The sequence below is a fragment of the Anabrus simplex genome, chromosome 3 (genome assembly GCF_040414725.1).
Source record: "Anabrus simplex isolate iqAnaSimp1 chromosome 3, ASM4041472v1, whole genome shotgun sequence".
Lineage (NCBI taxonomy): Eukaryota > Metazoa > Arthropoda > Insecta > Orthoptera > Tettigoniidae > Anabrus > Anabrus simplex.
The window spans coordinates 135,091,412-135,118,437 of NC_090267.1; the positions used below are offsets into that span (position 1 = coordinate 135,091,412).

General features: G+C 36.9%; 1 long non-coding RNA gene across 2 annotated transcripts in view; it reads right to left on the bottom strand.

Annotated features, from left to right (window-relative positions):
• The window catches only part of LOC137499014 (uncharacterized), a 327,147-nt gene that overhangs the window by 197,851 nt on the left and 102,270 nt on the right, over positions 1-27,026 (bottom strand). Inside the window, exon 3 of one of the 2 annotated variants that reach the window (XR_011017973.1) lies at positions 5,106-5,200. The exons of the other annotated variant lie outside the window; for it this stretch is intronic. This is a non-coding gene — a long non-coding RNA (uncharacterized lncRNA). Of the gene's footprint in view, positions 1-5,105; positions 5,201-27,026 lie in introns of those variants that run through there. 2 annotated transcript variants of the gene reach the window in all.

The window sequence follows — 27,026 nt, forward strand, 5'->3', positions numbered from 1 at the left end:
AGTAAGTTTTTCACCTCCATCGCTCAAATGATCTTCTTCATCAGAGAATGGACTAATTACTATGTCTGCCTGTGTAGAAGGATGTGGTGTGACGATATAAACAGGCATTAAATAATAATGTTTCTCTATCACTTTGGGTGTATGTTGCTCAGGCTCTCTGTTTTCTAGCATTGTTTCTGCAGAACTTGCATCAGATAAAGCAATAGTTTGAATTCCATCGTTATTCTGACCATTGTTATAAATAATATGTGCCATGGGCATCCTTGTCTTGCATTTCTCTTGCTTATTATATTCTAAAGCTTCAGTTTCATCAGAGGAAGAAAAATCATCATCACCTAAGTATTCCATTTCATTAGACTTGTCTTTTGCATATCTGAGATTTGTCACCCATGAACTAGGACTGTCATTAGTACTTTGTGATTGTTCTAAAGAAAGTTCACTTTCACTGCTCTCCACTTGAGTGGTAAAGGGTCCATCTGAATTGTATCCTCTGTCATCATCCTGTATTAATGATAACTCGATGTCATTCTTATTTTCAAAGGGTAGGTAAACAGTATCTTCATGTAATTCTTGTAATTGGATGTCAGAACTTGATGTTCTCTGTGTCTTATTACAAATTGAGGTCATTTCTGTATACTCTGAATCATACCTGAGGCTTGTACTTGTTTCATCTTCAAATCTGTCAAAATCTCCATGAGACAGTTCACAATCTTCATAAAACCGATTGTTTTCTTGTACTTGTGGAGAAATATTTTCAGACTTAAGCCTTAAAAGATATATGGATAACTCTGCACTGCTCGTCGAATTGTGGGGATATGGAGCATCTTCAGTGGTCTCAAGAGTTGGACCAATATGACTGATTTTACTGTCACCAAGTTCATACTCATTGTTATCCTCAGAGCCAGAATCTGAATGTTGTCCTGAAGGTTTAGTTCTTTCAATATCAGAGTTATCATTTCTTACGAAGTTTTCACCAGCAGCTTCAAGTTCACATGAGATGTTGGAAGGTCTAGAAGATAGTGTAGTATCATAGTTAGTGTTATAATCATACATATTTTCACTGTCACCAGTAAATTGTTTATTTAAGAATTCATCTTGAGTATCAGAATACCTATTAAATATTTCAGTGTTGCCATTAGTATCAGCTTGTAAATCATCTTCATATTCACTATATATTTGAAACTCATTTTGAGTTTCAGGATATTCTGTTGACAGTCGAATTTGTCTATTTATATCTCCAAAATCATGTAAATCATTCCTAACAATAACATTTTCTCCAACATTTTGAAATCTGTACAGAATAAATGTATATTCGGTGGACACTTCAGTTCTGCCCACATCATAAAAATCTTCAACAGTGTCATGAAGTTCATTTGAATCATCTGAAAATTCAGTAGATGATTGAGTTTCTCCATACTTGTTATTAAGATCATACAAGGCTTGATCACCTATAAAATGTTCATGGGTTTCCTGAAATTCGTCTGGAATTTCCACATATTTTCTGGATGACACAGTGTCTTCTCTTACATCACAAGCTTTGTGTCGTTCTCGTTCATTAACTATGGAATGTTTATAAGTGCTGAGGAGTCCATTTAAACTCTCTGAAAAATCCACGGTTGATTGTGTATTTCCAGTTATATCACTAGAAACAAAAGGACTTCCCTCTTCTTCTATTGTGTGTTCATTATTGTCGTGAAACTCATTTACATTATCTGGGTATTTGCTTATCGGTTGAATTTCTCCATTACTGCTCTTCACCCCTTGTGAATCCTCAGAACTAAAACACTCTTTAGTATTTTCAGATTTATCTGATTCTTTGGAACATAGAGTTGACAGTTTGATCTCTATATCACTAGAATCATATGAATCTTTTTGATTATTATGATATTCGCTGTTCGTAAAATTTGAATCTTTGATAGATGTTAAAATCTCTCCACCTGTGTCTTGAGATTCATATGCACTTCCCTTATTGCTTACAGAACTTTCATAGATGTCTTGAAATTCACTTGAATTATTGGAATATTCAAGGGACACTGAAATTTCTCTACTTGTATTGTCAGAAATATATGGATCTTTTAAATGATTTATAAAATGTTGACCAGTTTCCTTTAACTCACTTAGCACTTCTGTAGATGTTGCAGGCACATGCATTTCTCCGTTCATATTTCTGAAATCATACTCATCAGGAAAATAATTTTCACTAGTATCCTTAAAGTCATTAGATGTATTAGAATTTTGATTGGATAATTGAGTTTCTCTAATCATATTCGTTGAATAATAGAAGTTTCCTGTAAAATATTCACCAGTATTTTGATATTCGTTTTGAACTTCTGAATGTTCAGTAGGTGACTGGTTTACTTCATAAGATGGATCATAAGTGGTAATAATATGTTGACTAGCATCATGAAGTTCACTTTTAGTATAAGAACATTCACTAGATGTTTGAATGTGATTGTTTGTATATTGGGAGCTGTATGAACCTTGTATATTCCATAATGAGTGCTCATCAATATTTGAAAAACCATGATTAGTAAACCCTTGAATGTTACCATCTGGCACACCTACATAGTTGCCAGATGATGGCGTTTGTATCATTATGCCTTGATAATAATTGGAATCTAGACTTCCCCTATTGGTATTATCACTATTGTTATAAGTCTCTCTCTGTTTTCCAACATTTAATTCAGAGAGGTCTTGGAATTCATTATCATCCTCAGAGGAACTGTCTGTCAGTTGGGATTCTGCATCTGTGTCAGAAGAATCAAAGCAGTTTTTGTTGTTACACCTAGTATCTTTATATTCACTTGAGCCATCTGTATATCCAGTTAATGATTGAGTCTCCCCAGTCATTGCATCACTATTTTGCCTTTCAACACCAGTAGGGTTTTGGAATTTACTTGGAACGTTATATCTTGTGAATAGCTCAGTTTTATATCCATTACTGTCGTGTGGATTATCATCATAATGCTCTGTATCTTCTGTTAATTCATCTGGAGTGTAAAAATATTCTGTACTTGATTGAATGTTGCCATTTCCTTCATCATTATTTTGTTTATCATTCCCTGTAATCAAATAACTAGTACTTAGAGATTCATGTGAAGTATCAGTGTATCCCATAGATAGCTGGCTTTCCTGTGTAATTTTATCAGAACAGTTTTTGTTGTTACACCTAGTATCTTCAGATTCATTTGACCCATCTGTATATCCAGTTAATGATTGAGTTTCCCCAGTCATAACATCACTATTTTGCCTTTCAACACCAGTAGGGTTTTGTAATTTACTTGGAATGTTATATCTTGTGAATAGCTCGGTTTTATATCCATTATTACTTGCATGTAGGTTATCGTCGTATTGCTCTGTATCTTCTGTTAATTCATCTGGAGTGTCAAAATATTCTGTACTTGAGTGAATGTTGCTGTTTCCTTCATCATTATTTTGTTTATCATTCCCTGTAATCAAATAACTAGTATTTTGAGATTCATGTGAAGTATCAGTATATCCCATAGATAACTGGTTTTCATGTGTAATTTTATCATCAAAAGTGTGATGTGCATCAACATTTTCAGTTCCTCTACAGTCACTTTTGTCACCTTGCAAGCTGAATGTATTGTCCCAATGATCATTTCCATTGATGTTGTCATGATATTCAAACTCTTCAACACTATTGTTTTGTCCAGTCTCTTGAGTGTTAGGGTATTCTGCATAAAAGTATGACTTCACATTTGTTTCAGTGTTAGCTGTTGAACCTATGTATTTGTCTTGTGATCTCTCAGGAGAAGAATTAGAATTCTCTAGCTGTGACATTTCCTGAAGTACTTCAGTATTTTGTGAAAGAACATCAGTGATGTGGGGATCATCATATATCAAAGTATTTTTAGCTGGTATACTATCTTCATTAGCCATTACATTATGGTTGAGGGTGTTGCTCTTTAACATATTATTTAATTTCATGGTATCAGTTACTGTTTGACAATTATTTTTAAACATTTTTGTGGAAATTTGAATTTTTTCTTTGTCACTTGGGTAAGTTAAGATTTCACTTTCTTCATTACTCTTATCACCAATGCTTTTTATATTATTCATTGTTTTGAGAGTCCATTTTCGATTCTCAAAATATTCCTCATCTGTGTCATTTTCTTGGTCTCTCTGAGGGTTAACACTAAATTCAGGTCCTAAGTAAGAGCAGTTGAGTTTTGATGAATAGGTATCCAAACTCTTAGATGACAATTCTTCTTGAGCAAAGTGAGAACTTTGATCCATTATATAATCTATTTCTTTTGATCTTGGTTCTTCTGCATCAGTTTGAGATGGCATACTTTCCATTTGAAGCATATCATACGGAACATTTTTTGTCTCGCTACTTTTCTCACCAAATCTATCCTGAAGCTCAATTGCATTACCTTGAATTTTCTCTGCCAAATTTCTCTGTTTGCATTTCTCAATGCATTGAAACAATTTATTACTTCCAGAATACTGTGCCACATATGTACTTCCCAAAGTATTGTGTGGTGGCGTGAAATATTTTAAAATATTATTATATTTACCATTTTTAGTTGATATTATTTGTGTCTGTGTATCAGGTTCAGACTCACTGTTCTCATACATATGCTCATCACCTTGGTATGGTGCTGAATATTTATATGAAGATCTTAAATCACTTTTAGAATGTTGCTTTCTGCGATAGTTGTGCTTTCTTCTAGGAGATTCCAACATGTTGTTCCTAAAACTCGTAAGTCTGTCATTTCTCTCAGATGACAATTGCCTATTTGATTTTCTTCGTGGTGATAAAAGAAGAGGTAAAAGAGTGATGCATCGCTTTGTTCTGTGTGCATAATCATCTTCACTGGAGTCGCTGATTGTCCCACGGTCTGATGAATCTGAGTCATAATCACTGTCTGTGCTACTGTTAAATTCATCCCCCTGACCACTTTCTATGCTTGACTCATAGGAGTCATAATAACTGTCTGTTGATCCTTCAGGATTGTACAAAGGTCTTGTGAATGTTGAATCTTTTTTAAGAGGAACTTCATTGAAATCATTTGATTTCACTCTGTGGCTCCAGAAACGTTCTTGGAGGATGCTTCGGGGAGTGGTCCTTGCATCTAGAAGAGTTCTGGATGCCTGTATCTTGGTTTTAGTTTCTTGGACTAGTTGACTTGCATTATACATGCCACTCCAGTTTGGCCATGGTAGCACATCTCTGAAAACAAAACAATAATAATTGTGTTTCAAAAGAATCATTCAAGCCTTCCCATAAGAGTTCTGGTAGGGTGTAAGTTTATACTAGCCAAGATCCTGCTTCATCTAGCTACTACAAATCCCTGAGCTATAATTGTAACTTACATTGATTTGGACTGGTATTTAGTTATAAAGATTTTGTAGACATGATAATAAGCTCGTGGACGTTTAGCATGTGAAGAAAACGAGGTGAAATTCTTCACGTTTTGCAGAAAACTGTGCTCCGCGTCTTCAGAAGAAAATCTCGTCTGTTCACAAGGAAGACTTCTCTATTAATGAAGGTTTGAATTTAAGAATGTGTTACTGTTGGAGCTAAGATAGTGTCGTCAACTCCCTCTCGGATGGCTACTGCACAGTGAGTCATCTGGTGATGAATTAGAGTACCAGTTACAATAGACCAACAGTAAAGCATTTTTACAAACCTTCAGTCTTCCTCATGAGCAGATGAGATTTTCTTCTGAAGACACGAAGCAAAGTTCTCAGCAAAACTTGAAGGATTTCACCTTGCTTTCTTGACATGGTATAAGTCCAAAAGTTTACTATCATGTCTACAATTACCAGCCATGAAAGCATCATCTAAATATAAAGCCTTTATTTGAAGGTCATCAACCCCCAGGAGAGTATAAAAAGGATGCAACTTTTTGAAAGACGAAATGCTACATAAAAGGTACCAGATACCATAATACCACCGTAGTTGGAAGGATAAGAGTTGCCTTCAAAATCATGCATGTCTTAGGCCCATTTTGTAGGTTTATATCTAAGAAACTATTTGTTCCAAGACTACCAAATTTTGTTCAACTTTTAACACCAACTAGGGCAAAACACATGCATAATATCCACTATATACCTCCTTTAGTTCATCAGCAGGATTGCAAATAGCAACAAGTCACATTTAAAAATTCAAATTTCTCTCACAACTTTATGAGGCATAATTCTTTTTTTGTTCAAATTAATAACACTAGTACCTGCAATAAAGACTTACAGTTATGTCCTTGAAGTATTTTATCCTATTAAAATAGGCTCTCGAAAAGATTGGATGTGGTTAGTACCATACCGCTTAAATTTTGGGGGAATATATGCGTTTTGCAAGTCTTCCTTGTAGCTTTTAGGCAATTAAAGAACTTGCTGAGAGAAGTGTACCTAAAGATTTTTAAAAATGTCATTTTCAGAAGCATAATATTAGTTGACAGCTGAAGGGGGAATGGCAGTGGTGCCGCCTTATTTAAACAGCCATTTTAAATACACTTTTGTTGCAGAAATATATACATAGCTGAATTCAGTGAAGCTTACTCTATTCAAAGAAGTAAAAATCCATATTGAATTGATGATGACTTTTCACATCCAGGTGCACTTAAAGGATGTTGTAGATTCAGTCAGTTGATTTACAACTGAAAAAAAGAAGAAGAATATTTTAGACCCTTTGAAGAACTAGGGTAATGCGTAAAGAAAGGAAAGCACCGATTCTGTAGGCTTCACAAATTTTACATCAATGAGTGTGGAAAAGAACAAGGATTGCCTAAAAGTCAGACAGGAAAAATTAAAAAAAGAGAATTCTGGCACAACTAACTGATTGCTATAGGACTACAGTCGACTATAGTTTCCATCATCATAACTATTTGTCAGAAGAAGTGAAAGTCTTGTAGGAATTCCGTTTGAAATATTCTAAGCTTACGATAGAACTACACAGTTATTTACAAAGATTTTTAACAGTTACAGGTTAATGTCTTAAGACCAAGGAAAACTAGGACTAAGGGTTTAGCACAGAGAGTTAGCCCATGAAAGGTATGGGTGAGAAGTCGGTATGAGTCCACTGCAGCTAGATCAGCATAGTGAAGGTGGAGATCAGGAAAGTGTTACAGAAAAGGTGCGAGGCAAAGGGAAACATAGAGTAGAGGACAGGAAGAGGGAGGTGGAACAGGGTAGTGAGAGGGAGAGAAGGATGTAGGTTCTCTAGGAGTCATGGAAGTTAAGGGAGACCACAGGAGGAGGGGATCTAATAAGGAGGGTGGGGTTTAGGCTCTGGTCATGGATGATTCAATTGTTTGGCATGTGGGGAAAGTGTGTGGAGTAAAGGGAACCAGGGTGGAGTGATATCCAGGAATTAGGTTAAAGATGATGTTCAGGACAATAGAGGGGAAGGAGAAAATGGTAATTTTCCAGGTTTGAATCAACAATGTAAGGCAAGCAGAAGTAGGTACTAACGTAGTTGGTGATGTGTGGGAGCTGGTTATGGCGGCGTGGGACAGGTTTAAGGAAGCAGAGATTGTTATCAGGGATACTGACTGGAGGGTGATTAGGGATTTAAATGACTATGAAATGGGTATGCAGGAAATTGGGAGTGAGATTTGTGGATTCTAATGGGTGGGTAGGATATGGGCTTTCTTTTGCTACGTGCTTTACGTCGCACCGACACAGATAGGTCTTATGGCGACGATGGGATGGAGAAGGCCTAGGAGTGGGAGGGAAGCAGCCTTGGCCTTAATTAAGGTACAGCCCCAGCTTTTGCCTAGTGTGAAAATGGGAAACCACGGAAAACCATCTTCAGGGCTGCCGACAGCGGGATTCAAACACACTATCTCCCAGATGCAAGCTCACAGCTGCGTGACTCTAACCGCACGGCCGACTCGCCCGGTGTAGGATATAGGGATCTACGTTCAGATGACCTTCACTTGAACTGCAATGGTACATATAAGTTAGGGTTTTTGTTTGGAAGAATTATAGGGAGGTACATTCAGGGAAACGAGGTTGACTAGGGAGCAGTGATGACAGTGTAGGAAGCATGAGGTCATGTAGTAAGGATGGTATAAAATTGTTAGTGTTAAACTGTAGAAGTATTGTAAAGAAAGGAATAGAATTAATTTAATAGATATATTTACCAAATATAGTAATAGGAACTGAATCATGACTGAGAAGTAATATTGCAAATGTGGACATTTTCCCACAGAACTTGAGTGTTTATCATAGGGACAGGTTACGAACAATGGGAGAGGGAGTATTCATACTGGTGAAATGAGAATTTCTAAGCTATGATAAAGAATGAGAAACATGAAATTCTAGGTGTAAGACCTATCTCTAAATAGGCAACTTGATGTTTTGGGGTGTACAGACCTGGCAAGGCTAGCGCTGATGCTGATGCAGAATTATTTGATAAGATAATCACCTATGTGGGGAGCGACACAGAAGGGAACATTTTTGTAGTGGGTGATCTGCACTTATCAAATGTTAACTAGGAAGGGATAGCGAACGACAGAAAGCGTGACCAACAATCATCATCATCATCATTTTACAGTTTCAGTTTCCTGGGTACTGTTTGCAAGCCTCTTCCATTCTGTATTACTGAGATACAATCTGTTGTTAATGACATCATTCAGTATACTTCCCCAATCTGCAATGTCCATCTTTATATTGTCCATCCAGTGGGTTCTTGGTCTTCCCACCATCTGTTTTCCTACCACATGTCTCTCCAAGTTAACATAAGCTGTCCTTGTTGGCTCCATCCCCATTACATGCCCAAACCACCTCAATGTGGACATGCTGACCCGATCTAACGATGATGTCTCAATCCCAGCTTCCTTTCTAACAATGTTATTTCTTAACTTGCCCAGTGTGGTTTTTTGAATTGTGGACCTAAGGAACTTCATCTCAAATGCCTGCAACCTTGATGAGTCCATCTTAGTGAGGGTGCAGATTTCGATACCATAGGTTAAGATTGGTATGAAGTACAGGGTGATAATCACCAGTTTTGTTTTTGTTGGTACTTTGGGATCCCACAGGAGTGTTTGTATTTGCCGGTAAAAGTGGGAGCTCTTCTGCACTCTATTTGCCACCTTTTTTATGGCTAGTGTATCTTGAGATATTACACTGCCGAGGTATGTAAAGTTTTCCTCACTTTCTAGTGGATGGTTTCCTAGTATGATGTTTGCTGGTCGTCCCTCTCTGTTTATTGCCATCACTACTGTTTTAGGTTCCCTTATCTGGAGATTGAATTCCTGGAACTTAACCTTCCATTCATTGAGTCTCAGCTGTACTTGTTCTTCAACAAATGGTGAATAAGTTAGTATGCGAATGACAGTTGAATCAGAAAGTGACTGAACCATCTCGAAGGAAGTATATTCTAGATATGGTGCTGACAAAACCAGATGACCTCTATAGAGAAACTGAAGTGATATATGGTATAAGTGATTACGAAGCTGTCTTTGTCATGGTTGAAATTAAATGTGATAGAAAGGAAAGTCATAAAAGTAGGACTATTAGGCAATACCGAATGGTTGATAAGAGAGGCATGGGGAAATGTTTAAAACGCAGTTATGTTCAATGGAAAATGGTAAATAAAAATGTAAACAGCCTGTGGGATGGGCTTAAAGTGATTGTTGAGGTGTGTGAAAACAGGTATGTACTTTTATAAGTGTTAAGGAATGGTAAGGACCCATTATATTATAATAGGGAAATAAAGAGATTAAGAAGGAGGTGAAGATTAGAAAGAAATAGTTAGGAATGTTTGCAGCCATAAGGAGAGATTGAAGGAGCTCACTGAGAAATTGAACTAGCAAAAAAAAAAAAAAAAAAAAAAAAAAAAAAATAGTCTGCTAAGGATGATATGATGCAGACATAATTGACAGCCATACAAAGTTTAGGAAGCAATGAAAGGATATGAATATAGATACTTTAAAACAGAAACAGGTTTCAGGAAGCATATTCCATGGATCATAATTGAACAAAGGGGTGTAAATATGAGGACTTGCAGAAGTATTCAGTCAGCAGTATGTAAATATAGTTGGATATAAGGATAATGTCTAGATAGAGGAGGTTACTAGTACTGGTGAATTATTGAAATGTACTCATGATAATAAAGACATTTCCAAAAAGAAACAAAAGTTGAAAGCCAATAAAAGCAGCTGGGATTGATAAGATTTCTGGGGACATATTAAAGGCAATGGGTTGGGATATAGTGCCATACAAATGGAGAGTTGCAACAGTAGCCCCAGTGTACAAGGAAAAGAGTGTTAAACATAAAGTGGATAATTACAGGCCGGTTAACTTGACATATGTTGTTTGCAATCCCTGGGAAAGCATTTTAATATATACAGACGTGCCAACTCCCCTGATTTAAGCGAGAGGCTCAGTATTTTCCATCCTTCCTCCCTCCCGCCTGATCTCAAAGACTTGTCTCCCAGTTTTGAGAGCAGATTTAGTACCCGAGGTTTTTACTCATTCTTTAAGTAGCTAGAGAGAATTGATGTTCATTGGGCACTGGCAAGACAGATGCAGTCAGGTGGTGGTGGTCTTCAATATGACAGAATCTCTAACGTAATGCTTTTTATTTTATCATTTCCACATAGCAGTGCCGACTGTGAAACTATTTTTTAGCATATTTACAAGGACAACAACTCAATTCAGATCAAAGCTTTGCGGAAGAGAATTCTGGAAAAAAAATTAAACCTTACAATCCATTCAACAAGGCCAGTGTTTTGAGCATAAATCTAGTTCAAAAATTTATGAAGAGGCCTAAAGCAGTTATAATGAAGACTCGTGTGTTCTAAAGCTCAGATACATACAGTATTTATAACATACATGCAATATTTCAGTATTTATAAATCACCAGGGGAGTTGGCCGAGCGGTTGGCGGCGCGCAGCTATGTGCTTGCATCCGGGAGATAAGTTAGTGGGTTCAAACCCCACTGTCGGCAGCCCTGAAGATGGTTTTTCATGGTTTCCCATTTTCACACCAGGCAATGCTGGGGCTGTACCTTAATTAAGGCCACGGTCGCATATTTCCCACTTTCCTATCCCGTCATTGCCATAAGACCTATCTATATCGGTGCTACATCAAACAAAAAGAAAATTCCAAAAAATAAATTAATAAATTAATTAATAAGATAAGTTACATAATTGAGTAGTATAATGTGTTAAATATTCTTCAAAGTTACATCATAAATGATGTGTTGTAGCATGCTGCAAAAAAATTCTGACTTTTGACTTTTGAAAGTTGGCACGTCTGTATATCTAAATGATATGATTAAAGAACTGAAATCACAGATAAGGTTATTTGCAGATGACGTTATACTGTTCAGAGTAGTAAATAAGTTACAGGATTGTGAGTGACTACAAAAAGACGTGGACAATGTTGTGAGATGGACAGCGGAGAATGGTGTGATGGTGAATGGGATGAAAAGTCAGGTTGTGAGTTTCACCAAGAGGAAAAGTCCTCTCAGTTTTAATTACCGTGTTGATGGGGTGATAGTACATTATGAGGATCAATGTAAGTACCTAGGTGTTAAGGTAAGGAATGATCTTCATTGGGGTAATCACATTAACAAGGTTGTAAAGGAAGGTTACAGATCTCTTCACATGGTAATGAGGGTATTTACAGGTTGTTGTAAGGATGTAAAAGAGAGGTCGTATAAGTTTCTGGTAAGACCCCAATTAGGGTATGGGACCCACATCAAGACTACTTGATACAAGAACTGGAAAAAATCCAAAAGAAATAGCATAATTGGTTTTGGGTGATTTCCAATAAATGAGTAGTATTGATAAATTTGATTTTTTTTTTTTCCTAGATGGTCCTTATTGACTATGACAATAATAATACTCAAAGTGTCTTTATTGGGTCCGCCCTGTTGATGCCTAATACATACGATGACAAACATGTTGTTGTCCACATTAAACATACATATTTTGAGAAAAGACTATTCTCTTCATCAGCTATCACAAATATTTAAAAAATCCATACATATCTGGATCCTAGGAATGATTACAACACAAAATAAAATATATCTAAAATCATGTTATTAAAATTACAATTGGCTTCCAAATTTATAATGTGAACACAATACAGCAAGAAATCAATAATGTTGTATGAAGCATGATAGAGAGTATAGAAATAATATTACTTTCACACAATTCAGCCAGGCTTAGTGACTGTACTTGGCAGGTTGGATCCTGACTCAGTTCAGTGGTATTTGAAGATGCTCAAATATGTCAGCCTCGTGTCGGTAGATTTACGAGCACGTAAAAGAATTCCTTTGGAACAAATTTCTGGCATCTTGGCATCTCCAAAAACCAGAAAGGTAGGTAGTGGGACGTAAAACAAATAACATTATTATTATTATTATTATTATTATTATTATTATTATTATTATTATTATTATTATTATTATTATTATTCACACAATTCAATGTCACATTTGGATTATCTTGTGTCATGAAGTTCAATATCATTCAAAGTGACCATATTGACTAGATTTGAAAATAATAAGATGTTCACCTTCAGTATCAATCAGCCAGTCACTACTGATCTGCATTTAGGGCAGTTGCCCAGGTGGCAGATTCCCTATCTGTTATTTTCCTAGGCTTTTCCTAAATGATTGCAAAGAAATTGGAAATTTATTGAACATCTCCCTTGGTAAGTTATTCCAATCTCTAACTCCCCTTCCTATAAACGAATGTTTGTCCTCTTGAATTCCATCTTTATCTTCATATTGTGATCTTTCCTACTTTTAAAGACACCACTCAAACTTATTCGTCTACTAATGTCATTCCTTGCCATCTCTCTACTGACAGCTCAGAACATACCACTTACAATGAATCAATAACAGTAAATTTCCACCTTTTTGATACTTATATTTGCATTAAGCAAATCAATTAATCATACACAGTACATGTTTCATTCCATTTGGAACATCTTCAGCTGTATTACAACGCTTAGGTGAAATACAAAGTATTTATCTTCTTAAGAATATCTTAATAAGTACCGTTTTACTTAAAAGCTATGTGAATTTAAAAATTAAAATCAATGTGGATGGTTGAATGGGGTGGTGAAATGGGAAGGAAAATGGATTTACTTCTTTAACCTATTTTAAAAACGATATCTATTCATTTGAACAGATGTTGTAAAAAATGTTTTTTTATCCAGCACATTTTTCACTATGATATATGATATACTGGTACTAATAAAAAGTTTTTGAAAAATGATTTTCCTTTGTCGCTGTTGTATGTTTAACAAGGATGCTCTCTTCATTTGCTCCTTCCAAGGCGAATGTTGTTTGTTTTAATTTTTATAAATGTGTCTCTTGAATTCAATTAATTCAGGTTCCCTGAAGCTGATTGCTGCCATACTATTATTAAAAGAGTTTCCCTGAAATCTTGTTGTTGAAAAAATCTACTGTGTTACAGTGACAAAGGAAAATTATTTTTCAAAAACTTTTTATTAGCAGACAAGCAGAATATCATATATCATAGTGAAAAAAGTGCTGGATACAAAAACATTTTTTACGTCTGTTTAAATGAATAAATATAGTTTTTAAAATAGGTTAAATAAGTAAATCCATTTTCCCTCTCATTTCACCATCCCGTTCAAAAATCCACATTGATTTTAATTTATTTTAATTTTTAAATTCACATAGATTTTAAGTAAAACAAGGTACTTATTAAGATATTTTTAAGAAGGTAAATACTTTGTAATTTCACCTAACTGTTGTAATACAGCTGAAGATGTTCCAAACGGAATGAAACATGTACTGTGTATGATTAATTGATTTGCTTAATGCAAATATAAGTATCAAAAAGGTGGAAATTTACTGTTATTGATTCATTGTAAATAGGATTTGATATGGGAAATGAAGCTGATTTCTTGCAAACATACCGCTCAGTCGAGCAGCTCGTCTCCTTTCTCCCACGTCTTCCCAGCCCAAACTTTGCAACATTTTTGTAACGCTACTCTTTTGTTGGAAATCACCCAGAACAAATCGAGCTGCTTCTTTGGATTTTTTCCAGTTCTTGAATCAAGTAATCCTGGTGAGTTGTTTTTGATGATAGTAAAGCACCATGGATCCAGTGATGTTTCGATCTGATCTGATCTTAGTGCAAAGCCTGCCAGAAATGTGTGACTGTTTGATTGTTTTGACAGTGCAAGAAATTTCAGATTAAGCACAAGTAAGTTCTACAAACAAACATTGAATGCAAATTATGTGGAGCAGTAATGTCTGCACTCCATCGAGGAGGATATATGAGGGTTGTATTTCACAGTGTGTTAGTTCACATTGAAGTCATCTTTAATGCTTTAATAGCAGATGGTTGGACCACATTAATTTGATTTCAGCTACTTCTGGGCTTTGATCTGCACCGATTGCTCCCTCTTTCTTTCACTCCTTCCTTCTATCCATGATGGTTGAGTCCCGGATCTAATCGTTCCTTTATAATTTAATGCTGAATATCATTGTCAACTTCTAGTAATGTTAGTTTGTCATCAACTTTATGACTGAGTGAATCAGAGATTTTTTTATGTTTCTCAGGTGAAAAAATTACATGTAAAAATTCAGTCATGCCACAAAAATGATGTTTCCTGTGGTGCTATATTGCTCTTTGGCCATTGCTATTTGTTCATTGTACATTAAAACTTATTACAACTTCCAACAGATCACAATTCACGCAAAGGGATGTTCTCACATATTACTCCAAAACATTGGACATTAAACTCACAAGACAATCTGAAGTCAACCAGTGCCCAATTATAAGAAGATTTTAACTCATAAAGTTTGCATCTTATAAAAATGCAAGAAAACATATTTGTTTTGATACAGAAATGCACAATTCATCAAGAGTGTGTTAATAGAGCATCAAGACAACACCAGTGGCATTTCACAAATGAACTTTTAAATTTAATTTTAGACCTTTGTAACTCCAATTTGATGAAAGATTTATTACAAATTGTGTCATTTAAACTTAAAATCAAACAGTGTTTAAACTTAGAAATAAGTAGTTATATCATTATTGTATGTCATTTTATCAAATTAAAGTTCTTCAGCAGTTGACGATGGCCTATAACAGAGGTTGAAACCGATACTGCTAAATGTATTAAATACATTGAAATAAATAAAAAAGTATTGATTAGGTGAAAAATCCAGCTTTATAATTGTGATTGTTGACTCTATGAATACGAGGCTAATGAAGCTAATAAACTACATTGTCCAGCATCTGGGCTATTTGCACATATTTCATGAGTGGATTAGCATCCGCTCCCAATAAACTTTAATTTTTAATCATTTGTAAACTGTCTAGCTTTCTTCTTCTCCATAACTGAATGTCCTGCAAACTACTATGTGTAAGTACAGTAGGCCTAACTTATGTACGTTGTTACACAATTCACTTACGAACATAAAATTAAGCACCAACATGTCAGCTGTATGCGTACGTACAGTAGGCCTAGTTTATGTACTGTACCAGGAAGGCATAGGCCCTGGCACATATGAGTTATAAAATCTTTATTCATGAGCGAACGGTAAGTTATGACGTACGAACAGCTATGCGAGAGAATGTTCTCGTCCCCACTGCACTGTGTGAGGAAGACAGCATGAGTAGGGCAAGGTCGAGTGACGTCAGCACTGCTTGTAGCTCACCTCCCCGCGGAAATGTCTCGAAATTATATTTTAAGCTTTTCAATGACTGGACCAATAAATATGAGACTAACACCAAATTGTAGCTTACATTTTAAAAGTACAACCCTGCAAATTTGAGACTAATCCGTCCAGTGGTTTCAAAGATATGACGAGTTGAACTTTGGGAAGTATTATCACCCCTCTGTTACCTGACTCAGAGTGCGGCTCCCAGCCGGATATAAATAGGTCGATGAACTGAGGGTATAGTCAGTGTATCTTAAACTCTATGATCATGACAAGACGTCAGTATGCTCCGTCGCGCTTCGCGAGAGACATAAAAGTTACACTCTAGAACTTTGAACGTGTGCGAGGACGTCGCAAGTAAAGTTTCAGCCGCGTCTCCGACTAAATCATCATTGTATAAAATTTACGAGTGTCATAACTAAGTGAATTTACGATAGAGACTGTGCATTGAAGTGTAATTAGGAAGTCAAGTGTTTAGTTTACCAGTCGACGGTATTGTGGACTTTGTCAATCTCTCGTAATTTTGAACTTTGTTATTGACAGTAACAGCATACTAGAGATCGGGCCAGCTAGGAAGACGTCTGGGAGCACATGCGCACTTTAGACTATACCGCATAGCGCATCCCCTCCTAACAGAGCTCCTGCTACAAGGACAGTACAGTGCATAAGTTTACACTCAGCTGTCGCGCGCTGCTTTCTAATTTCTCGTTGTGTAGTAACTGTGGTTAGTGGTGGTGTGCGTTAGGCCTATCCATGACTGTATGGAAGGCATTAAAAGCAGCCTGCAGCCTGCATCGTAAGGTGCAGCAATCTTGAACGTTATAGACTTTATGAAAAGGGAGGTAATGGAAGAAAAGTTCGTGGTAGATTGCAAGAAAGTGCAGGAAAGAGTAGCAGCAGCTGAATTTTCTGTAATTTTTAATTCTACCAGGTCCTTTTCAGTTTCTTTAAACCAGTTCGGTTTTGTTTTGGGTTACGGAAGAAGTCAAAGATTTGTTCGGTTAATCTATTAGATTTCATTCTGAGAAGAAGATGACCGAAAAAAAATGCTCTTTCTTCCCATCGTATCTGAGAGTTTTTCAATTTTCTTGTAGCGTGTTTCATTCTTGATGTAATTATTAATATTACGTGGCTGAGGTTATGAAGCCTGGTGTTATAGCAAACCATAATCTACACTGTACATCTACAGCGTCGTAAAGTTAATTTTACATCAAATTATAATTTAAAATAAGGACTACGTAAATTGATACACGAAAACGATTTTGACAGCTACTATAATAAGAGGTTAAATTATATTCTAACTCCTTAAATCTATCTATCATCTGTAACACTTATAAATAAATTCATTTCGGCTAGGTATGTCTGTAATTTACAGCTAGAAGGCAATTCCACTAACTGAAAATCTGCGGAGTGTTACATGGCAGTTATAACAAATATTTTGGGTCAACTGTACGTTGCCACTATACTGAGCGAGAAGGGGAAGTCAGCGTTCTCGCTCCCACGGCTCTACTTTCTCACTCGCACACTTCCCCTCACCGGGTGTCTTCCTAGCTGGCCCGATCTCTAGGACATTGCATGTGATAAACTGAACTTCCAGTTTATGACAATTTAATTCTGAGACGCATCTCTCGTATACTAGTACGATTATGAACTGTGTGAAATACAATTCCACTAAATATTCAACAAATAATGGGATTACATGTGACTATTTTTTTCACGTATTTTCTCGAATTTTCGATTATTACCTTGAAAAACTAACTGAATGTTAAGGACTTTTTATGGCAATATTAGGTCATACGAACTCATGTTATGCAAATTCAGTCATAAAAACTTCTTAATCTATGAACACTGGTATTCCAGAGACTGTTATAGGAGTGATATTAATGGCATTTTCTCAAGTGTTTCATGGACTGTAGTGATTATTCTACGATTGAACCTAAGACATAATCAGTGACTATTATGAGCTGTGACAGTGTTCAGTTTTTATTCTATAAACTGTGAGTGTGTGTTTTCCATTTTTGAAAACGACTGTAGGTCATTACTGCATTAACTTGACTTATGAATCATACTGTAGCATAGACTGTGATATTCTGAGTCACATAAAACAAAAAGTGAGAATACAAACTATGCATTAAGACTTGTGTCAGTGTAAAATACCAATCTTAATGATAATTGAGAGTTCTACAACCCATTATATTGTGCCAATTGAACTTTCCGTGTTTCAACATTTCTCTTTGAAAAGAACATCGGAAATCTTGGCGAAGTGTTGTGATATTACACTGCGTAGAACGTCATTTCCAGCGTGGGATTAATCGTGGTTTCTTCAGTCGTGGTATCCAGCGAGGGAATGATCGTGATTTTGACGAGGGATAATAACATGGTGCCTTCATTGAATGGACGTGTCATACTGCTGGTGATGAGTTCAAGTCTTGGCTGCACGCTGCAGAAAGTTCCAGTCACCAAGCCGCAGGACACTATTTCATCAATCCTTATAACCAGATTACAGGTGATATAAGTGTTTTTCATATATTTATTGAGTGAGTAATTCCACTTAGACACTAACTGACTTTTAACAAAGCACTCAATCATTTATAGTGCTACATTCGTCTACAGAAAAGTGCTTCGTGTGGATTTTACTATTCCTAATAATTCAAGAAGACTTCATGTCTTGTTTTTAACTGTAGGTTTCTCTTTAAAAATTTTTATAAATTGAAGTCATTTCACTTAGACAAACTATAGGGTTTGCCATAAAGCAAGTGCACTATTTTCTTTTTTTATAAAATCTTTTTAGATGAACTGTAGGAGTATACAGCAAGTGATTGAAAACTTTTACTTGAACTATCAGATTATTAATGGAAGTGTGTGTTAATATTTTGTTTTAACATTTTAGAAAAACTGTAGGTTTTCATCACAAGTGATGGACTTGGGTTTTACGCAATTTGGTTAAATGAAGTACTATGTGCAAAGTGTTATTTTGGAATTTAAAGTTATATAAGAGGTCTTAGATGAACTGTAGGGTGTTTATGATCCCAAGAAATTGGTATTTCTTTTGGACATTTTTAACATCAAGTGGATGCCTCAGAATATAACAGCGCTGATATTTCATATTTGCATTTTGAAAAGATTGACTGAAAATTTAATTTTGACAATTCAACTGCAGGGTGATTTACATGAAAATTTCAATAAATATTGTCAAAAATAATTTACCATCTATTATTCGCTGTGCAAAAATATCCTTCTCTGTACCTGCTCCAATAAGTAACCGCACACTACCTGAGATCCTTCCCATGCTCTGGCCCCATAATCATTTCCCGGTACAGTACGTTGTTACACAGTTCACTTACGAATGTAAAATTAAGCACCAACACATCACACAAGCTACTGTTGCGCAGTCTAAACAAACACACACCCACATCAAAGACTGGCTTGAGACTGACACTCCTTGCAGCTCTAGGCCGCTACACTAGAGGCGTGAAATTAAGTTCTCTACCAAATCCCTACCCAAGCCAGTCGTTGTTGGCGCATCGTGCGTGCAATGTGGCCAGGGATGCTAATTTAATTTTTTTAGGGTGGGAGATGATAAAGGCAGCTGGAGCTGTGGGCCTGCAGTGGACATATCGGGTTCTCAGGAATGTCTGGGAGAATAAGGAGGTCCCTGAGGATTGGCAAAAAGGAATAATCATCCCAATTTTCAAGAAAGGTGATAAGAAAGTTTTGAAGAACTACAGGGGAATTACTCTAATATCCCATGTTGCTAAGATAATGGAAAGGATACTGGAAAGTAGAATAAGGTTGAGGGTTGAGAATCAGATACAGGAAAATCAGTTTGGTTTCAGAAGTGGAAGGTCAACAACAGAGCCCATTTTCATTATGAGACAACTAATGGAAAAGCATTGGGAGTACGGGAATGATATGGTGATGACATTCATTGATATTGAAAAGGCATATGACAGTGTCCCTAGGACGAAAGTTTGGGACAGTCTGGTGCAAAAAGGAATTGGACAGGGATTAATAAAAATGATCATGGCATTGTATAAGGAATGTTGTAGTTGCGTGCAAACACAAGTTGGCAGGACAAGTTGGTTCAAAATCACTAGCGGGCTGAGACAGGGAAGTGTTCTATCACCAATCCTGTTTACAATAGTAATGGATGACATCATGAGAACGGCAAAAGCAGCATATGGAGGAAGGGAAATGAACATGATGTTATTTGCAGATGATATTGTGATTTGGGGAGAAGACGACAGGAAGGTTCAAGAACAGTTGAATGTGGTGAATGGGAAGATTGAAGAATCTGGATTGAAAATAAGTGTAGAAAAGAGTAAAACTCTTGTTATGACTAGAGAGGAGAAAGAAGGGAAAGGTCAGATTAGACTTGCAGACAAGCCCTTGGAAGTAGTGGAAACGTTTAAATACCTGGGGAGTGAATTAATGGAGAATGCTCGACTGGATGCTGAGATTAGTAAAAGGATTCAAGCTGGAAGTTGTTTCTATCATAGTGTAAGAAATATGTTATGGGACAAAGATGTGCCAATGGAAGCAAAGGATACTATGTACAAGATGTATTACGTACCAATAACAACTTACGGAGCAGAAACTTGGACACTGACAAAGAAGGATGAGAGTCGAATACAGGCAGCCGAAATGAAATTCTTGAGGAGTATGATACAGAAGAGTAGAAGAGACAAAATAAGGAATGAGAAAATCCGGGAAGAAATTGGAGTGGAAAAAATGAATGATAGAATAGAGAAGAGCCGACTAAGATGGTTTGGGCACATAAAGCGAATGAGCGATGAAAGAATGCCAAAAAAGGTGATGGAAATGCAAATCCAAGGAAGGAGAAGCCGTGGACAACCACGATTGAGATGGAAGGATACCATCCAACGCAGCATTATAGAAAGAAACCTGGACTGGGACACAGTGTTGGAGGAGGAGTGGTGGAAAGACCGAAGAAAGTGGAGAGGAACCATATTTGCCCCTACCCGGCTACAGCTGGATAAAGGGAAATGATGATGATGATGATGATGATGATGAGGGTGGGAGTTACGAACATACTAAAGAGTGCTATAAATGTGCTATCCAGATTTATAGGACATGGACTGGGACTTTGGAATAATGACATAATAACCAGGGAAACATGCTAGAGAGGGACGCCTTAATCAGTTTCGACTATATCTAACAATCATGTGATTCTCCCTCCCACTTGACCATCTCCAGGCTTCTGCCCAGCCATTGAATTGAAAATTAGAAGCAGCTTTAACTCAGTTGAACCATCAGAGTATGGTGCCGGAAGGTATGAGAGGAAAAGGTTTCCTGATTTATGAAGAGGTGCATGGACTGACCACTGACGGAAGTAATTGGCACACTGACACGATTGCTTTCAAACCACCATGAACCACCATGCAAGAGTGGAGTGATCATGAATCCTACCATTTGTTCTGAGTCACACAGTGGTCATCCTGAGGAACTAAATGCTGGAGAAAAAAAAAAAGCCATTCACAAACCAACCATCAAATATTATAATGAGAAGTATAGTCTTCAAAATATAATTATTAAAGAACTTATGATTGATGTGTAGGGAACAGTATCAAAACTGTTAGACCAGTTTTGGATGAGCCAAGGTTTGTACAAGGAACTGCTAAATTCAGTTGCTCTCACTTCATTAAGAGGATCAATTTTTATTCTGAGAAACTATCTTTATAGCCTGTAATAATTATGGTTAACATTACGAATGTGAAGCCTCTGTGGCTCAAGCGGCAGCGTGCGGGCCTCTCACCTCTGGGCTCCATGGTTCAAATCCCGGTCACTCCATGTGAGATTTGTGCTGGACAAAGCAGAGGTGGGACAGGTTTTCCTCCGGGTACTCTGGTTTTCCCTGTCATCTCTCATTCCAGCAACACTCTCCAATATTATTACATTTCATCTATCAATCATTAATCATTGCCCCAGAGGAGTGTGACAGGCTTTGGCAGCTGGCACAATTCCTATCCTCGCCGCTAGATGGGGGCTTAATTCATTCCGCTTCTGACCCGGTCAAATGACTGAAAACAGAGTGTGGATTTTCTTTTTCATTACAAATGTGTTAACCTTTTAAAGTAGATAATTGTTTACACATTATGCTTTGTCATATAAGTAAAAAGTACGGTACAACACAGCACTAAATAAATGTTGATTTTGTCTTTTGAACTGGTAATGAAACTCAGGGCTTTCATTCATCAACCGTGGAAATTCGTTCACTGGTTATCGCCCAATATATCGTTGTTGCGCCTCGAAATAATGCTGTGTGACTGTTGTCAGGAAAAGTACTGACCTGCAGCATGTGTATCACTTTGAACTAAAATTTGTTGATATAGTTCATGCAATACTGAACCTTAGATGACAGAACCTTCCTGGTCAGAGTTCTGAACTAAAGTATTATCACATAGCTGTTTTTCTATGCACAGCGATGATATATTTATTCATTCAATAAAAACTGATCCAGAAACAATTTTATATTTTTCTGAGATCTCGGAATTATGATCTAAAGTTAGTGCAATGTCCCAAAACCTTACAATTTTTTGTATGTTATGGAATTACACACAAGGATGTTGTCATTAACCTAAACTATCCCTTTCATTTCCCTTTTTGTTAACATTGTGATCCCTATACTTTACAGAATTCTACTAGTGTTCTCTTGCTGTTACACTCATCCTTATTATTTATTTTTTCTGTCTTTTACCCTTTGGACCACCATCTTACACAACATCCTGTCTTTCTCTTAATAAATCTCTCTCCCAATAGCACCCCATTCCTATGCTGTCGAATAGTTTCTTCACCCCATTCTCCTAGAAGCCTTCAGTTTGCTATTTCATTTCGTACTGTTACACTATCCTCAGAATTTCACCTCCTGTCCCTGTTTTGTCCCAATCAATACCTACCTATTTATTTAACAATGTCTGCAAGTATACTCAATTCTTCACTCATCATTCTCACTGCACTGTTGACATTCCTATTATTATTCAGAGGCCCGGCAACCAGGGACTAATATAATAACATGGAACGTAGAAGGCCTGAGGGGAGTCTTGAGCCTGCTTCCGAGAAATATCATGGCTGATTATGACATTGGAGTACTCACAGAGACAATGGTAAAAGAGGACACAGAACTGAACATCCCAGAATTCTACAATTTTCATGCCTATGCGATACAGTGTGTGAGAAGAGGAAGACCAGCGGGCGGTGTGCTATGCATCATCAAACCACAACTGGCCCCCTTCAAACTACTATTAAGAGAAGAAAACATGCTGGTTGTCAGGACAAGAATTGGAGTTATAGTAGAAGTCTACTTTAATCCAGATCACACCGCGACAGACATAATAGATAAACTAGGGATGGCCTTGGATCATAGTAGAAGTATGGATAAGATAATCATTGCGGGAGATCTGAATTGCGCAATAAATAGGCAAGGTAGAAAATGCAAAGTAGTAATGGAATATTTAACAAATGAAGGCTTTACAATACACAACAGACAGGAGGACTGGACATACATAGGGCATAACGGAGCTAGCACAATAGACCTAATAATCACAAAGGGCTTTAGATCAAAACACCTTGCCACCACAGTGAAAAAAGAAGCAGCAGTCATCCGTAAACACATTCCAGTACAATTAAATATAGAAAACGGTAGAAGTAGCAAATTAGAAGAAAGACGAAATATAACATTTGGCAAGACCCTGGACATGTAAAAAAATTAAAGGGAAAATGAAAGAAAAAGATAAGGTTGAAAGAGCAATAAGAACAGGAAATATTGATGAGGCCGCTACATGGCTGAAATCAACTATAATAAGTGGGGCCACCACACAAGATTCAAATAGGAAGGCGAGGCCATGGTTCGACAGAGAATGTTATGAACAAAGAAAATTGACACTGAAAACACTACATAAAACTAGAGGACAAATGGCAAGCGCAACCACCGAAGAATACCAATGAGAACGAAAGAAATACAAGGACCTAATAAAAAAGAAGAAAAAGCAACACCTGGAAAAAGAACATAAGAAAATGGTAGAGGAGGCAGAAGAAGACCCCTACCGAGCTCTGAGGCCAAAAGGGCAGAAAATACAGCCCAACATACCTATGGAAACATGGATAGATCATATAAGAATAGTAATTTGCTCAAAAGAAACAAGACCCATGATTAAGACACCTATGACTCCACAAGCTGATGAGATCTTCACCACGGATGAAATTGCGAAAGCGATGCAGAAAATGAGGAATAACAGAGTACCAGGAGTAGATGGAATAAGAAGTGAACACTTAAAGCAGACAGCACAAGAATACTTACCGATATGGACTGTAACCTGACAAACCCCGGTCAGATATTATTATTATTATTGTTATTATTATTATTATTATTATTATTATTATTATTATTATTTATTCATGTGTATATTTCAATTATGTGTGTATTTAGCCGTTGCGGCTTAGTAACTCTTTTTGGAACCCTCATTATTGTATATAATCTCGATATTTATTTGGGACTAGCGTGTTTAGTTCACTCAGTTTATCTCCTGGTTGTGTACCTACGTGACGATTCTCCGAGTGGATGTTTACGTGTTGACGGAGCTGAGGTAGAGAAATTCCCGGAACTGGGCTATTTTAAGATGCTGTTGTGTTGGCTTGGGCTAGTGTGGTGCAAGCACGCGTCAGTAGTTGGAAGTTGCAGCTTGCAGTGTGTAGAGGTGATACTGGTGGTAATCAGAGAAGTGTTTGGTACGAGTTGAGGGAAGAGGTCTCATGCCGTGTTGGGACTTTTTGGAGATCTTCAGTTGACGGAACCAGGAAGAGTGATGCTGGAGTGGGACAATATTCTATGGTTAAGAATATCTACATGAGGTAACGTGTTGGGCCGTTCCAAAATACAGTATATCAACGCTATCAGCAAAAGGGAGTCCATTTTGAAAAAGTCATGACTGCATGTGTATAATATGTGTTTCAGGATAAACTGAGTTCCTATAGAGAGAGTTACTTCATAATATAGAGACATTAATTATTCATATTAATATTCTGTTTATTTTGCTATATATATATGTTCAAGGGTGCATTACGACGAGCTATGCTCAGATTTTAAGATATATTCTGGTTTAATTGATTAAGTAAATTTGTGTGATATTAAGATATATTCTGTTTAATTTTATGGGTGGGGGAAAGTACCAGATGGACGCCTTTTCCAATGTTATTTTCCAGGTATCAGTGATTCAGATCTCCTTGTTACAAGGCAACGACCCTGGAAAATGAGTCTCAACAGCCGGCAAATTTTAAGAATTATTTATTTGTATATTTATGGCTCCCAAATTCCATTAATCATTATCAGTTTATATTTATTTAATAGGAAGATTTCAATGTCGCTACCAACATGGGGCAAGACTGATCTGAGTCACGATAGGGTATGCACACAGAAATGGTATAGTTGCTCTCAGATTTCATGATATGTACAGTTGTTGTGGAGATTTCTTGTTCGCTGTGGAGTGTATAATATGTCTTGTGGAAATTTTGCGTATGTGGGAGACGCAAGGTGATGAGTTGGACGAGAGAAAATATTAATCTGTTAAAATTAAGAAATAGGAGTGTGGAAAGGAAAGTGCATATTAATTGTAGTACAGGGGGAGCAAACTATACCGTTGACATGATTCATTCAGAGAGTGAAGCCACAATGGGTGATAATAATTTAAATGTTGTGTTAGATTCGATGGTAACCGGGGACAATGCTTCATCATCTCTATCAGAGCAGAGTAGCGATAGTAGTGACCAGCAGCTAGACCAATTAGTTCATATTTTGAGTGAATTTACAAATAAACTTGAAAGTAAACTTAGAGAGCAGAATGATGAGTTAACACAGAAACTTGAAAGTAAACTTGAGGATAATAATCAGAAAATGGAAATTAATGTTGCTAAAATTGAGAAACAAGTTCAGGAAATTAGTGATAGAATGGATAATCAAGTAAAGAGGTTAAGTGAGAAAGTCGATTGAGGTATTATTGAGATGAGGAAGGAATCAAACTCTCAATGTGTAGAAATTAATGGTAAATTGTCTGAGCATGACAGGCAAATTGAAGAAATTAGGGGTATATCTGAATCAAATAAAAGTGAATTTAACCGAGTAATTTGTAACGTTGCTAATAATCTTGAAGCTAAACTTGTTGAAAATAATTCTAAATGTCAGGATAAAATTTTAGATATTGATGTATGGAAGGCAGATGTATTACAGAGGATTGACGAAAAGATTCAATCAGTCAGGTCCTCAGGTCATGTTCAGAGTTCTAGCATACAAAGGCATATTATTAAGGAAATTGAGCTGCCTAAGTTTAATGGTAAGCAGTTCAACCCTCTGGAATTTCTCAAGGTAGTGGAGAAACGTTTTACTAGGAGCTTGGAAGAAGGTGTATTAGAGTGGGACTTGGTAGATGATATGTTAGCAAGTGCGTTTACGGGTGAAGCTAGGAGTTGGTATGATGTTTATAGAGGTCAGATTAAGGGTTTAAGGGGATTCAGGGAGTTGTTTATGGATAAGTTTTGGGATGAGGAGATTCAGGGTAGGGAAAGAGATAGGATTATGGCTGGGAAGTGTAAGGGTAATGAGGGTATTTCTCGTACGGAGTATTTTCTTGTGCACGTGGCTATTAGTCAGAACTTAGAAGAGAGTTTGCCAGAGCAGGATATTGTTAGGAGGATGGCTAGACATTTTAATGAAGATATTCAGTTGGCCATGTGCATCCAGCAGGTTAAGACCATTAAGGGAATGGAAGGGCTGTTGCAACGTTTCGTTTATTTGGGTAGGCAGGTAGGAAATAGGAGTGTGGGGGAAAATAATCACAGGAGAGGAGTAGCATTTGAAAGTAATCGTAGGAATGGGAATGACTATAGAAGAAGGGATCAGGGTAATGGGAATAGGCAGGAAGAAACCAGGATTAATTTCAGGAATCAAGATAGTAGGAATTTTAATTCTAGTAATCAGTCTAGGGATTTGAATGATAGGGGGAGAAGGGATGAGAGAGGTAATAATAGTGGTAATCAGCAGAATCAGAATTTAAACTCCAACGGGATGTCCTAAATAGGTCCGTTAGGAGATCCCCACTTGATGTGCAAATCCATGTTATCAAGGAGGCTTTTGAGATTGATGTTGGTAAGGATTTGTTGTGTGACCAGGATAGTGCTAAGGAAGGTGGTTCGTCTGAATTATTGATCAACCCAGCTATGGTGGCTACCATATGGGGTGTTAAGGAGAAATTGCTTGTAGACTCGGGGAGTCATAAGTCTTGTGTAAATTTTAAAGTTTGTGAGGAAGCTCGTCGCAGAGGTGAGATTATTGAGGAGATTCCTGTGAGGAACACATTTATTATCACAGCAGCTGGTGCTAAG